Genomic DNA, 13,315 nt, shown 5'->3' with positions numbered 1-13,315 from the left:
TATAAATGGTAACGTTTTGACTCGAAATGAAAGTTCGTGTTTATGGTGACACTATAGCCTACTGTTGTACCGGCATCTGTCATGCACGTCGTGCTAGAAGTTTGCATTTGGTCCGTCGATGCGGATATCATTAGAGTTAGAAACCAGGGCGTAGATTCTTATTTTCTTCAAAATGTATCCAAAGGTTTGCCTAAAACTATTGTACATAACGAACTGTCATATTTCCTTCGCATAATGTATGCTGTGCTACGTAATTTTAATGATTCATCAACAGGTTGCGAGGATTGATTCTTGTCGTTGTCAAACCTGGATTGTGCAAAATCGTTGTAAGCATTCTGCTCCCCAAATTTATATAGTATTCTGTGATACAGTGAGTTAAGTTTCTGTTAACACAGGCCGACACAGGCACGGACTGTCTTATCCGGTTATTATTAGCTGGCATTGCGGCTAATAATTTTACATGAGATTTTAGAAATCAAGAAGTTATAATGAGTCCGGGTTAATGAGAAGCGTTTAACACGTGTGTTAAGCGCTGAGATTGGCTGGAACTTTTGTCAATTTTGGAACAGTAAGTTAATTTAATGTTATACGTGACGGAGCAGGGGGAGGTGTCACTGGTAATTTGAATGGTTATTAACACTTCCTCTTGCCATGGCCAATTCCTGGCGATTTTTTCAGTTTGTGTGATTAATTGTTGATCTTCCATTACCGTCGAAATGTTCGCAGTTAACGGTATGAATCCGTAGGTGTACTTGAAAAACTGTCATCACCGGATATTGGTAGTAGTAAATAAAAAATTGAATGATTTTTTTCTTGCTAAGACAGTTGTTCAGGTGATATGTTATGAACTCTTCACCCATGGTTGTATGTTGATGCCAGTCCGTGTGTACTGGAGTAATGTAGCAACAACGTGCATTGTACCGACTGTCGCCGGACGTGCGTTATGAATCACTTGCGGTGTGATTATTATTTCATACGTAGCCGTGTTGGAGTGCCTTGAAGGGATGCTCGTTACTTCTAGTTTAATTAACAGGCAATGTGATATTTATTTGCATATATGATCAAGCCATTAATCGGTTTGCTTTATCTGACAAGTTAATTTGAGGTTAATTTAAATTAATTGTTCTTCGTAATACTGATGTAAGGCTTATTTCAAGATTAAAGAAGAATTTACAGTAGGACAGTGTTATTTTAATGATGCGATTTAGTTTAAAAATGTACAAAGCAATGAAGTTAGTTTTTTTTTAAATTTCATTTTGAAGGATTATTGGTTATGGTAGTAGAAGTAAGTATTATTGTCTGTTGGTGTATTTTTGAGGATTCTCTAAAATAGAGACCAGATTAACTGTGGATATAATATAGAATTCACACATGCATACATGCAACCACTGACCACAATTCTGAAGCTCTAACTATGAAGCATGCATGCAATATGTTAAGTTAGCATATATTAGGATTTTCTGAAAGTCACCGTGATGCTTTTTCCAAAGGGGATCAAGGTTATGTTAAATAATCTGTTTCTTATGCACTATAAGTAGGAAAATGGAGGTAACCTAAATAATTTATTAACCCCTGTCATTACTTTGCCTCATCTAGCCAGTCTTCTTATTCATAAATATTCCTTGAATTGTTTAACACTTGCTTCTCCGGACATGTATTTGATATTGAACGTATTCTCTCTCACTATCACCTTTATCTTTAGTGGGTTTTATCCTTTTTGTTTAGCTTAGGCTACCTGTTTGCAATTGATTCCAGCCTTAAAATTCTGGAGCGTCAACATAGTTCGGCAACAACCACAGCAGTTTGATGTGTCATTTGATTTCAAGTTTGGATGTGTTGTTCGGCCTTCATCAATGTTTTAAATTAAGATTGTAAATTGTGACATACCAGATTGTTTAATTTATTATAGGTTATATGCCTACATATGTCTTCCAATTGGAGCGTGGCTGAAGATGACCCAATATATATCAGGTCGAAACTAGTCCCAGTTTTATAAGGCAATATACAAGCTAACGGTATTGAATAGGTGGACACTTCTCTACCCTTTGTTAGGATCCATTGTCAATATGGGCCATAATGAAATTCATAACTTACGAAAAGAGTAGCGTTACAAAAATGTTGCAAAGTTTGGACTGGGAAGACTTGGGAGATAGGAGACAAGCTGCTTGACTAAGTGGTATGTTGCAAGTTATAAATATCATTGTATCACCTCGAGATTAAATCAGGCACCTAATTTAAAGGTAAGATGTACAGTAATTATTAAGATTTAACATTTACACCCTTAAAAATAGGTACAGTGAAAAGAAAAGTTGGATAACAATTTTGATTTTGTTTTGAATAACAACATATCAGTCATTGGTTGTAAATAATTGGTTGTGTCAAAAGTACATAGCATAATGCTTTATAGTAGTAGTTTATCTTGATGTTTTTATAATATTACAAAGTTTTCAAAATGTTTAGGAAATGCATTCCAACAATATGGTATCAGTTAATTAAGATCTTATTAAAAAAAGAGTCATTAAAGCTGTGAAACCATCTGGTTAATGTCTTTGGTTCGAGAGATTAAGATTTGTGATTATTGGCTTGTAAATATGTAATTGATTTGGCATTTGACGTAGTTCATATGAAGAGGTCAAATGTTAGTCTGACAACAACTTGATTTGAGTATCTTGAATTAAAACAGGCCATCGTTAATCTTGTTAAAGAAGTAAAGTTGTAAGTAGCATAGCTTGATGGTGTTGGTGCGTTGGCTAGGAAAATAACAGATAGCGAATCTGCCACCTACTTCCTCTAATGCTGATCACTGGTGATTGTGGGTGTAATAGAAAAATTGACTACAAGGATAATGTGTTTGCAGAAAAGGAAAAATTAAGAGGAGTGTCAATAACTCGTTCACAACAAATATCTTTTAAGAAAAAAGGAAATACATTCATGTAACTATTCATGGGGCAATTTATATACTGACCATAATATAATAGATATGCCACAGGGATATCTCGAGGTGATACAATGACTGAAGATGCCTTCTGTGAAAGGCCAAACATGTCCCATATTTTTGTAATGTAATAAGGACAAGATCCTAATTATGTAAGACCCAAATGTATTGAATAGGTGGTTAAATAATAAATTGATTAGTAATCTTATAAGTGGTATGTTCCGAGCTGTCAGTGGAGAGATGGCATGGAATGACATTAGTAGACAAATAAGTTTGAGTGGTGTTTTTAAAAGTGGGAAAGATCACAATATGAAGATAAAGTTGGAATTCAAGAAGACAAATTGGGGCAAATATTTGTTTATAGGAAGTGGAGTTAGGGATTGAAATAACTTACCAAGGGAGATGTTCAGTAAATTTCTAATTTCTTTTTAATCGTTTAACCCTCCAGTACTAACATGACAAATCCTAGCGCGAGTGCTAACGTTGGTCTGTGTGTCCGAAGTTATAAACATGCACATTTTTTTTATGTTTTTAAAGCAACTAAACCATTTATTAAAGAGAAACCACACAGTCTTGCATTGCTACTGTTAACAATACAGAGGAAAAATAAATAAATTCACCATTGTGAGGAGACACAAACACAGAAATAAATACTCTTAACGATTAAATAGAAAACAAACACAGAAATAAACACACCTAATGATTAACTAGAAAACTTGGATACAGTAGTGACAGTTCTTACAAAGATGCAATGAACAATTCAGTCATAGTCAATCACCATGTTCATTCCTTCTTTTCAGAACAAGTTGGACAAACAACCACAATGTGCTCCAAGTACATGAACTTCCACACAAATAGCACTTATATTTTGTTTCACGATTTTTCTCTAACTCAGTATACACACCGACCATGCGCTTCTTCCTGTGCATGCACCAGCATGTTCTCAGCTGGAATGTTACAGATCTCTTTAATTCTCATTCGAGTCAGTCTTGGAACATGATTGACTGTGGATCTTCTTTTCAGATGATCTCCAGTTAAGTTGAATGCCAGCATTTCTAAGAAAATTCTCATATTAGTTTTAGGATTGTTGCTGTTCATTAACACAAAAGCATTTATAATAGCAATTTCCATCAAACTTTAAAAAAAAATTACCATAGGCCACCGGCAAGTTTGCCTGGCACAGTTATACCCTGCACTAAGCTTATCAACTACATCAGTTCCCCCTTTCGTGTCATACAACATGATTATTTCAGGTTTATCAGTGTTGGGGTCAACGTTGTCGTCACGATGCAATGTGGATAAAAGCAGTGCACATTTTTGCCCTTTCTGGGAATGTATGATACTGTCGTGGAATTTGCTTGGAACCCAAACATGCTGGAGCCAAAGAGTCTATTTTTGCCTTCCAGAAATTCATGAGGTAACTACTGCCTTTTGTTTTTTTCTTATAGTACCAAGTAAAATCAATTTATCGTTCTTCAACAAACTTCAAGATAATTCTATGCTGGTGGACCATTTGTCCATGTTCACATCCCTACCTGCATTGGCAGTAGGTTCCACTAATCTTTCAACAACTGCTTTCACGCTGTTATCAACAGAATATGGGCCATCAGGCTGCTTACCAATATATACCTCATAGTTTGACGTATAAAACACTTTAGTACATAAAAACACATAGATTTTAATCCCATATTTATTAGGTTTGCTTCGGATGTACTGGCGGAAGCCGCAAGTCTTTCATCAACAGTTGTATATTCAGGTGGGGTGTAGTTAGCTTGACAATTTGCCATAAAACGTCAAATACATCCCGAATTGCAGCCAATTTATCTGTTTCGTGTCGGTGCAATCTCGTTTCTTTGTTGTAAAATCTAATATGCCTCAGCAGAAACCTAACTCTCCAGTGATATAGTGAGCCGAAACATCTGAATTGATGTACAGTTAGTTTCCGTAAGTCCATTGTGTTCAAATGGTTTATCTTACGTACACCAGAAAGGTACAAGAGACCTAATAAAGCTTTAATTTCCACTAAGTCAGTAGGTCTTGCTGTTCGATATTCTTGGTCATAAGGTTCACGATTTATAGAAAGATTTCTACAATCAACCAGAATGTTCAGAATTCTAGCATTTAAAAAACGCAGTTCCATATATCTACAATAGAAGTCAAATTTCTTGCCAGTCCTTCCACGCATTTTCCATTTCGTGACACCATCTTTTCCAATGAAGTGTGAAACATAATATTGTCGTTTTTGTTGTGTAGAAGTCCCATTATCAATATCTTGCTCACCTTGTACACCTCCACGTCCTGTTCCGACTCCGAATCTTCTTTGCGACATTCAAGATGATCTTCTTCCACAAAATCTTCTGCAGCTACGTCATTCTCTCCACGTTCCAGTAGTAATTTCAGCACGTACTCTTGTTCACGTTCGTAATTAATTTTGTTTCATTCCCAGCAGAAAGTAGCACGAGTACTAACTTAGGTCTGAGACATCAAAATAAACAAATCCTTGCTAAGAATTTGAGCCAGGCGCTTAACATTCACTCAACAATAAGTAAACTAACTGATTTCAAGGTACCAATAAGCAAAGCGTAAGCGAAGCATGCGTACTAAAGTTATAGGAGAATAATTGGGTGGTCGGTCTCGGAGACTGGATGTTAGTACTGGAGGGTTAAGAAAAGGCTAGGAAAACAACAAAAAGGGAATCTGCCAATACAGGTAAGAATCTGATTGTGGGTGTAGTAGAGACGAGGATAATGTGTTTGCAGCAAGGGAAAAATTAAGAGGAGTGTCAATAACTCATTCACAACAAATATTATTTAAGAAAACAGGAAATATATTTATGTAACTTTTCATAGGGGCAATTTATATACTGACCATAATATAATAGATAGCCTATGCCACAGGGATTTACCTGAATCTCTGCTGCCGGGCTGGATAGCTCAGGTGATAGGGCACTGGCCTCATGAGCTCAAGTTGGCAGGTTTGATCTTGCTCAGTCCGGCGGTATTTGAAGGTATTTGGCAGAGTGTTTTCAATAAAATCTTATTTTAATTTAATGTTTCTGTCTACCACTGCACAGAGCCCCCTTTCTGAACTATTCATTCTAAAATATGTGTCAGTTTGTACCTGTCTTACAAACTTGTGAATGTTACGTTGTGGAGACTCGTGTGGCCCGTCTCTATATAGGAAGTTCCGCAGCCTTAGGTCAACCCTCTTGTTTCTCAGTTTGTACTTGGGGATTACTCTTATTCCATTATGTGTTGTGATATGTAACCAAACAAACCAAACCTCATGATACAACAGCCCCGAAGGGCCATGACCTGCCAAGCGACCGCTGCTCAGCCCAAAGGCTTGCAGATTAAGAAGAGTCGCGTGGTCAGCATGATGAATCCTCTTAACCGTCATTCTTGGCTTCCTAGACCGGATGTAGCCAAATGCTGTCCATTATTTTGATGCCGAGATAGGTGTTGTGGACGATATCCCTGGATGTGAAAGAAAATTTATGGCTGTACAACAGGAGAAGGCTCCAATGGTCGAATAATTGTGCTATTATTAAGCACTGAAAATGGCAGGAACAGTTCTTAGGCCATTGCTCACCACTCAGTTTTGGGCTTCTTCCTTTGCCCAGCGACTATATATATAACTTACTTGTTATTATTGAGTAACATGATGTAGCAGCATAGCTGGTTGCCTGTCATCCTGGCTACAGTAGGTTGATTCCCGGTGTTGCTGGGGTGAAATTTTCAGTTGAAAATCCGGTGATGTCAGGAAGGGCATGTGGCGTTGAATCCTCGATGCCTTGGTGCATGCAGGGACCCTGTGCGAGCTGGCAAAGCAGTGGAAGATGATGATGATGAGGATTATAGTTAATATTATTTGGCATTCAGAAACAATCATTTGTTATTTCTGGTATAATCACAATGTACTCCTACTTCAGAGGTAAGAAGGTAAAACAATTGGATTTTGGGGATTTGCGAACCAAAAAGTTTGAATACCACTGTCATAGAACATATATTTAGGGTCTGGTAACAATGTTCGAAGTAATTAGATGGGTTGACTTTTTTTAATAGTGGGAACTATTTTTTATTTAGATACGTAGCATACTTACAACATTAGGAGTTTTACAGGCCTTTGAAGTAATCACCAGTTATGTGGGAGCCGTTGGATGCCGCTGAGAGCGCTTGATCTCTGGAGGTCGCGGGCTGAGCCTGGAGAATGTCATCCACTGTGCAGAAGCTTTCCTTTTAGGGATGAGATCATAGTCACAGGGGGTAAGATCTGGAGAATAATAGGGGTGGTAAAGCACTTCCCAGCCCCAGCAATTGAGCAACTCAGTTAGAGCTCCTGCTGCATGCGGCCTTGCATTGTCATGCGGAATGATGGATGGGTTTATTCATGAAGTGTCTCTAGTTTTTTCTTAGAGATGCTACCAGGTTCATTTGCAAAAATGCACAGTAATGCTCTGCATTAATGGTATGTTCTCGGGGAATGGTTTGCTGTATGATAATACCATCTGAGTCATAGGCAACGATCAGCATGGCCTTCACATCAGTTCCAGTCGACCGAACCGCTACTTTTCGCGGTGACCCGTGATGACACTGCTCGTTTGATTGGCGTTTCAGCTGCGGTTCATAAGCTCTGGCCCAGGTCTCATCAATAGAGTAGTGATTATCCGCTGTAAAAAAGCCTCACCTTCGCGTTCATAGCGCTACAAGTGTGTAAGCGCTGCATCATAACGCAGCCATTTTTGATCGGTTAAATCATGGTGGAACTCATTTGGAGGTGATTTTCCGCATTCCCAGCTGCTTCTTCAGGATTTGCAGCACAGTCAAAGGCGCCAGCCCTGTATCGTTGGCCTATTCACGAATTATGTTCCGATCCGCCAGCACCAATGAGTTCACATTCTGAGCATCATCATAACTTAATGCAGGATGACCAGACCTCGGCATGTCTTGTCACTATGTCGCATTTTGTCGTCCGTCTTTGAAGACCTTGACCCACCATGCTGCACTACTGTAAGGTAATGCACTTTCACCACAAGTTCCTTGCAATCCTTCGTAACACTGCCTTGCACTGCGACCTCAACTTTCAACCATCTCCTCCGATCTTGCTTCAAAATCATTACAGCTGTACTCCATGAGCACACGCTCAAAACTGCGTTCCTGTTGCCGCTGCACACGTGCATGGCGTGTGGAGGGTGAGTTCATTTACTCTGAGGAAGGTTAGGTATCTAAGCTATCTCAGCTATACATTATATTGCCTGGCTATGTTTCACTACATTGTTACAGCGTAGTTGCCATTATTAAAAAAATCAATACGTACATTATGCTCCGTGGACACTTGAAGAATGCTCCATGTGATAAGTTGTTCTTAAAAAATAGTAAGGTGGGGTTGGTCATGATGGAGAAGAGCTGAGGAGAAAAACACGAAATGCCAATTATTGGAACTCTAAATGTAACTATACGGCTGTGAACAGTGGCATACACTGAATTTTATCATTTGGGGAGGTTCATTTCTAAAACTGGTTACTCAAATGCAATTACTATCTGCGCACTTTTTAGCGATAGATTTGTGTACGTGTTTGAGGAGTAAGGAGGGAGCACTTCCGGTTCAGTTAGTACTGCCAACTGAATGGAAATGAAATCTGGAATGAATCGATAATATGATCGATCGATATGCATTTTCTTAATCTTTGTTATTTTAAGCCCACAACTGTGTCACACACACATTATATAACATTTCTCGATGCAAATCTTATTCTTAGAGTGAATTCTATAGTTTGGCTTTGCTGTGTAAATAACTACTACTAGTACGTAAAGTGTATGCCAGACGTCGCACAGCGATGAATAACCGATTCATAGTTTGTGTTTCAAAGATTGCTGTACGAATCTCGAAGATTGCCGAGGTCGACCGCTTCAGCACTAGGGTGTAAATCTATCGCTAAAAAGTGCGCAGATAGTAACTGGTATTTCAATTGCCTGCTTGCTGCTACTGCTACTACTACTACTACTACTACTATCAATGTATCTGGTCAAAAGGTCGAATATGTGAAACTAACAAAGATCAATTAATAATGTTTGTTGTTTTATGTTTCAATTAAAAAATAAATGTTCAAATTGGGGGAGGGGTTAATCCTATTAATAAAAGAACTTAAAAAAAACCTTTGCATATCATAAGTTATGAATTTCATTATGGTCCGTATTGACAGTTGATCACTATCAAAGGGTAGAGTCCACCTATTCAATACCATTAGGACACATCAAAACTGCTGCGGCTGGTGCCGAACTATTTTGTCGCTCCTACAGCAACCAAACGTTCCTGAGTTGATCTGGGAGTTGGCATTCACCATCTGTATAGTTGAGTCACTTGATTTATAAATTGTCTTGTTGAAGAGTAATATGGGTAATTGTTTGTATGTAGCTTGAAGGGGAACATTCATAACTTGAATAAGTATTCCTTTTCATCAGATGTAGTGATCTATTGTTTAATTTGGTTTGGAGTGAATGTCTAGAAAGAAAATATTTTGAAGTAAATTATTGAGAAAAGAAGGGAAGCTAGAAGATTGAGATTAATATATAGCTATATGAGACTCACCCCCATGTTCCTCGTAAATTGTGTGCACTTGGTGTGGACACCAACACCAGATTGACTGTTAAGAGGGAGCAGGAGTATAGCTTATGATAGGAGGGGTGGGTGGGGGGCAGGAGAGTAGGGATGAACTGATTGGTGGACTTACCATGTCTTTTTTTCATTTATACTTTGCGTATATAGGAATGATTATATCAAACAGAATATTAGGTTTTTCATTTATTTCATTAATATTATGGTTAGGGTTAAAGAACTGTTCTAAATTAATGTAACAGTTCTCCAATATGTTGAGCATGGTGCCCTTCTTATCCACTTTCAGTATGCTTAAATCTTGGTCAATTGATGTAAAATTATGTTTTAAATCAGACAATGTATGTAGGAAAGGTAACGATGCAGAAGAATCAGCTGAACACATACTCTTTGAATGTGAGGCACTGGGAAGAATCAGAATCACCACAGTGGGACTACCAGGTGAAGAGAGACGAAACATCCGAGAAGACCCAATAAGGAGGACCTGCAACTTTATGAAGGTAGCAGGTATAACTAGGTCGGGTGGAGGAAAACACATGGTAGCAAAAGATCTTCGAGGTCAACGCTAAAAGGAACTTTTTAAAGAGACCTCATGAATAAAGGAAGACGAAGAAGATGATGTTTTAAGTCTGTCATGTGTTGTGCCATGGCAGAGAAATGATTGTATCTTGAAGCATTGTCCTATATATGTGCTTTCACAGCTATTGCATTGTAGTTTATAAACACCTGATTGAGAAAATTTACGAGTTTGATTGATAGTACGTGTATTAATTATAGTAGGCCTAATTTGGTAGTCCCACGAACCTGCTACGCAGGTGATATTCCCACGTGGCGCGTCCCAGGTGGCGGATAGGGGGCTCCTAACTGGCTTGCCGGCGGACTTGAGGGAAATAAAATACCTCTCGCAGACCAAACACACACCCCCTGTGGGTGGGGGAGGCAGACGAATAATACACCCACGGTATCCCCTGCCTGTCGTGAGAGGCGACTAAACGGGGCGACCAAGGGATGATTGGATTAGAACCATGAAACTACTTTTGATTAGTACCATCACACGCGGAACACCATCGGTCGCTTTTACTTGCGAGTAGTACCACTCTGTTAGGTACTCCATATTTTTGTGATTTGTAGCACTCGAGTGGGGTTCAGTGTGGGTTTCTAGTACCTGTGAGTCGTGCCCGTGTGTGCAACACCACAGGTCTGGGCGTTGTCTGTGAGTTGTACCCGTGTGAGCGACACCACGCGTCTGGGCGTAGCCTGTGAGTTGTACCACTATACGAGCGACACCGTAGGTCTGCGTTGCCAGTGATTAGTACCCACTATGTGAGGAACAGCACGGGAATGCCGGCGCCCGTGATTAGTACACCTAGGTGAGGAACCTCATCGGTTTACGTTGGCTATGAGTGGCGCCATTTTGTGAGAAACACCTTTACGATGTACAATACTTGTGAGTAGTACCTTAATGCTTCGAACACCGTGAGTTTACGCTACCTTTGATTAGTACCGCAGCGTGAGGAATACCATGGTTCTACTTCACTCGCAACATATACCATTCTGAGGGGCCTTAGACATGGATTTTGGACCCCTTTAGACATCAAGCATCCTCGATTCAGGATTGTGCTTCATGAGTGGGCCCTTGGTCAGTAATGAATTATCTATGATCTTTTTTGAGTTGGATCCACTCCTTTTTTGTTTGCCCATTTTTTGGTGTTTTTTGTTTTTGGTTCATGTCCATCCATTCCTTCTTCATGACGATTTTTATTTTTTTATTTTGGTCAGTGGATGATTTTGATTTTTTTTGTCATTTCATTCCGTAACATTAGGGGCCGATGACCTCGATGTTAGGCCCCTTTAAACCACAAGCATCATCATCATCAATTTGGTAGTCCATATGTTTATATTATTGAACGTGAAGGAGGAATACGTTTCTTTTGGTATTGATTCTCTGGTTAAAATAGAAATTTGACGTCTTAATTGCATTAATTTGAAAAGGTATTGAATAGGTGGACCCTTCTCTACTCTTTGATAGTAATCTTTGCATGTTGTTGTTCGAGTCATCAGTCCATGGACTGGTTTGATGCAGCCCTCCGTGCCACCCTATCCTGTGCTAACCTTTTCATTTCTACGTAACTATTGGATCTTACATCTGCTGTAATCTGCTTGTCATATTCATACCTTGGTCTACCCCTACCGTTCTTACCACCTACACTTCCTTGAAAAACCAACTGAAGTAGTCCTGGGTGTCTTAAGATGTGTCCTATTATTCTATCTCTTCTTCTCGTCAAATTTAGCCAAATTGATCTCCTCTCACCAGTTCGATTCAGTATCTCTTCATTCGTGATTCAATCTATTCATCTCACCTTCAACTCTTCCGAAAAGTAAAACGCCAAGAAGTAAGTATAAAGAACCACCTAATCGATACGTTATTATTGCCGGTAAAGTATCGATTATAAAGTATCGATTAGGTGGTTCTTTATACTTACTTCTTGATTATACTCATCAATACGGTCATGAAATGGACAACTTGTAAGTAAAACGCCTTCGAACGAGGGAGACTATCGTCCAATCTGTATTTTATCAGTTTTGTCTAAAATCTTAGAATGTGTAGTCATACACAAATGTCTGAGTACCTTCGAACGCACAATCTCCTTAATCTTCTCCAGTCCTGATTCCGACAAGGACATAGTACAACTACAGCCTTACTTAAAGTGACTGAGGATGTTAGACAAGCAATAGACAGAGGACAGTTCACAGTTCTGGTACTACTAGATTACAGTAAAGCTTTCGACAGCGTAGACATTGACAGCTTACTTGTAAAACTGAAGGCTCTACATTTTTCTCAGAGTACGATTGCTTGGATGCATTCTTATCTTCACGTATGTCAACAATGTGTGAAAGGTAATAATGGAATCGTTTCCTCATGGCGCCACGTGAACAGAGGAGTCCCTCAAGGCTCTGCAATTGGTCCTCTTCTTTTCACACTCTTTGTGAATGTCATATCATCGAATTTAAAACACTGCAACTACCATATGTACGCTGACGATTTTCAACTCTACACAGACTCTACAGCACGAGACCTCCAGGAAAATATCGACTTACTAAACATTGACTTACAGGCTGTTAATGATTGGTCTGCTGTGCACGGCTTGAAATTGAACCCTACAAAGTCGCAAGTAACTCTTCTTGGTCATCAAAGTCAAATAACGAGTATAACTAAACGTCCGTTGCCAAAAGTAATCCTTCGGGATGTTCCAATACCTTTTGTATCACAATTTAAGAATCTCGGTGTTATCATGGATGAACGCATGACTTGGTCTCCACATGTCTTACATATCTGTCAAAAAGTTTACTCAGCATTACATTCTTTATATAAATATAAACATATATTTCCAATAAAGCTTAAAAAGAAATTGAGGCTCTTGTAATGCCACATTTTGACTATTGTGATGTTATCAATGACGTGAGGCCGCAATTTTCCCTAAGGGTACAGCACGCTCAAAATGCATGTGTGAGATATATATGCAATTTAAGAAAATATGACCACGTGTCACCATATTTCCTAAAATTAGAGTGGTCGCAACTCCATGTTCGTCGCAACCATCATACTTTGTCTCTCCTTCATCGAGTTCTTACTACATCTTCCCCATCTGACCTTTTTTTGTGTTTCCATTACTTCTCAAATGTTCATGACAGACATACAAGGGCTCAAACATCCAACCTGCTCACCATCGAACTGCCACATATAACAGCTCATTCTCGGTGTTTGCC

At 39.0% G+C, this 13,315-nt stretch overlaps 1 protein-coding gene across 9 annotated transcripts in view; it reads left to right on the top strand.

Annotated features, from left to right (window-relative positions):
- The first annotated feature begins 380 nt into the window (after positions 1 to 380).
- LOC136866602 (serine/threonine-protein kinase GA29083) overlaps positions 381 to 13,315 on the top strand; it is a 351,399-nt gene continuing 338,464 nt past the window's right edge. For all 9 annotated transcript variants that reach the window (XR_010859568.2, XR_010859569.2, XM_067143720.2 and 6 more), the window contains exon 1: positions 381 to 568. The gene's annotated coding sequence lies outside the window, so the exon portion shown is untranslated. The remainder of the gene's footprint in view (positions 569 to 13,315) is intronic.

The sequence above is a fragment of the Anabrus simplex genome, chromosome 3, assembly GCF_040414725.1.
Source record: "Anabrus simplex isolate iqAnaSimp1 chromosome 3, ASM4041472v1, whole genome shotgun sequence".
Taxonomy (NCBI): Eukaryota; Metazoa; Arthropoda; class Insecta; order Orthoptera; family Tettigoniidae; genus Anabrus; species Anabrus simplex.
The sequence above is the reverse complement of the archived record's forward strand: the minus strand, read 5'-3'. Positions and strand labels throughout refer to the sequence as shown.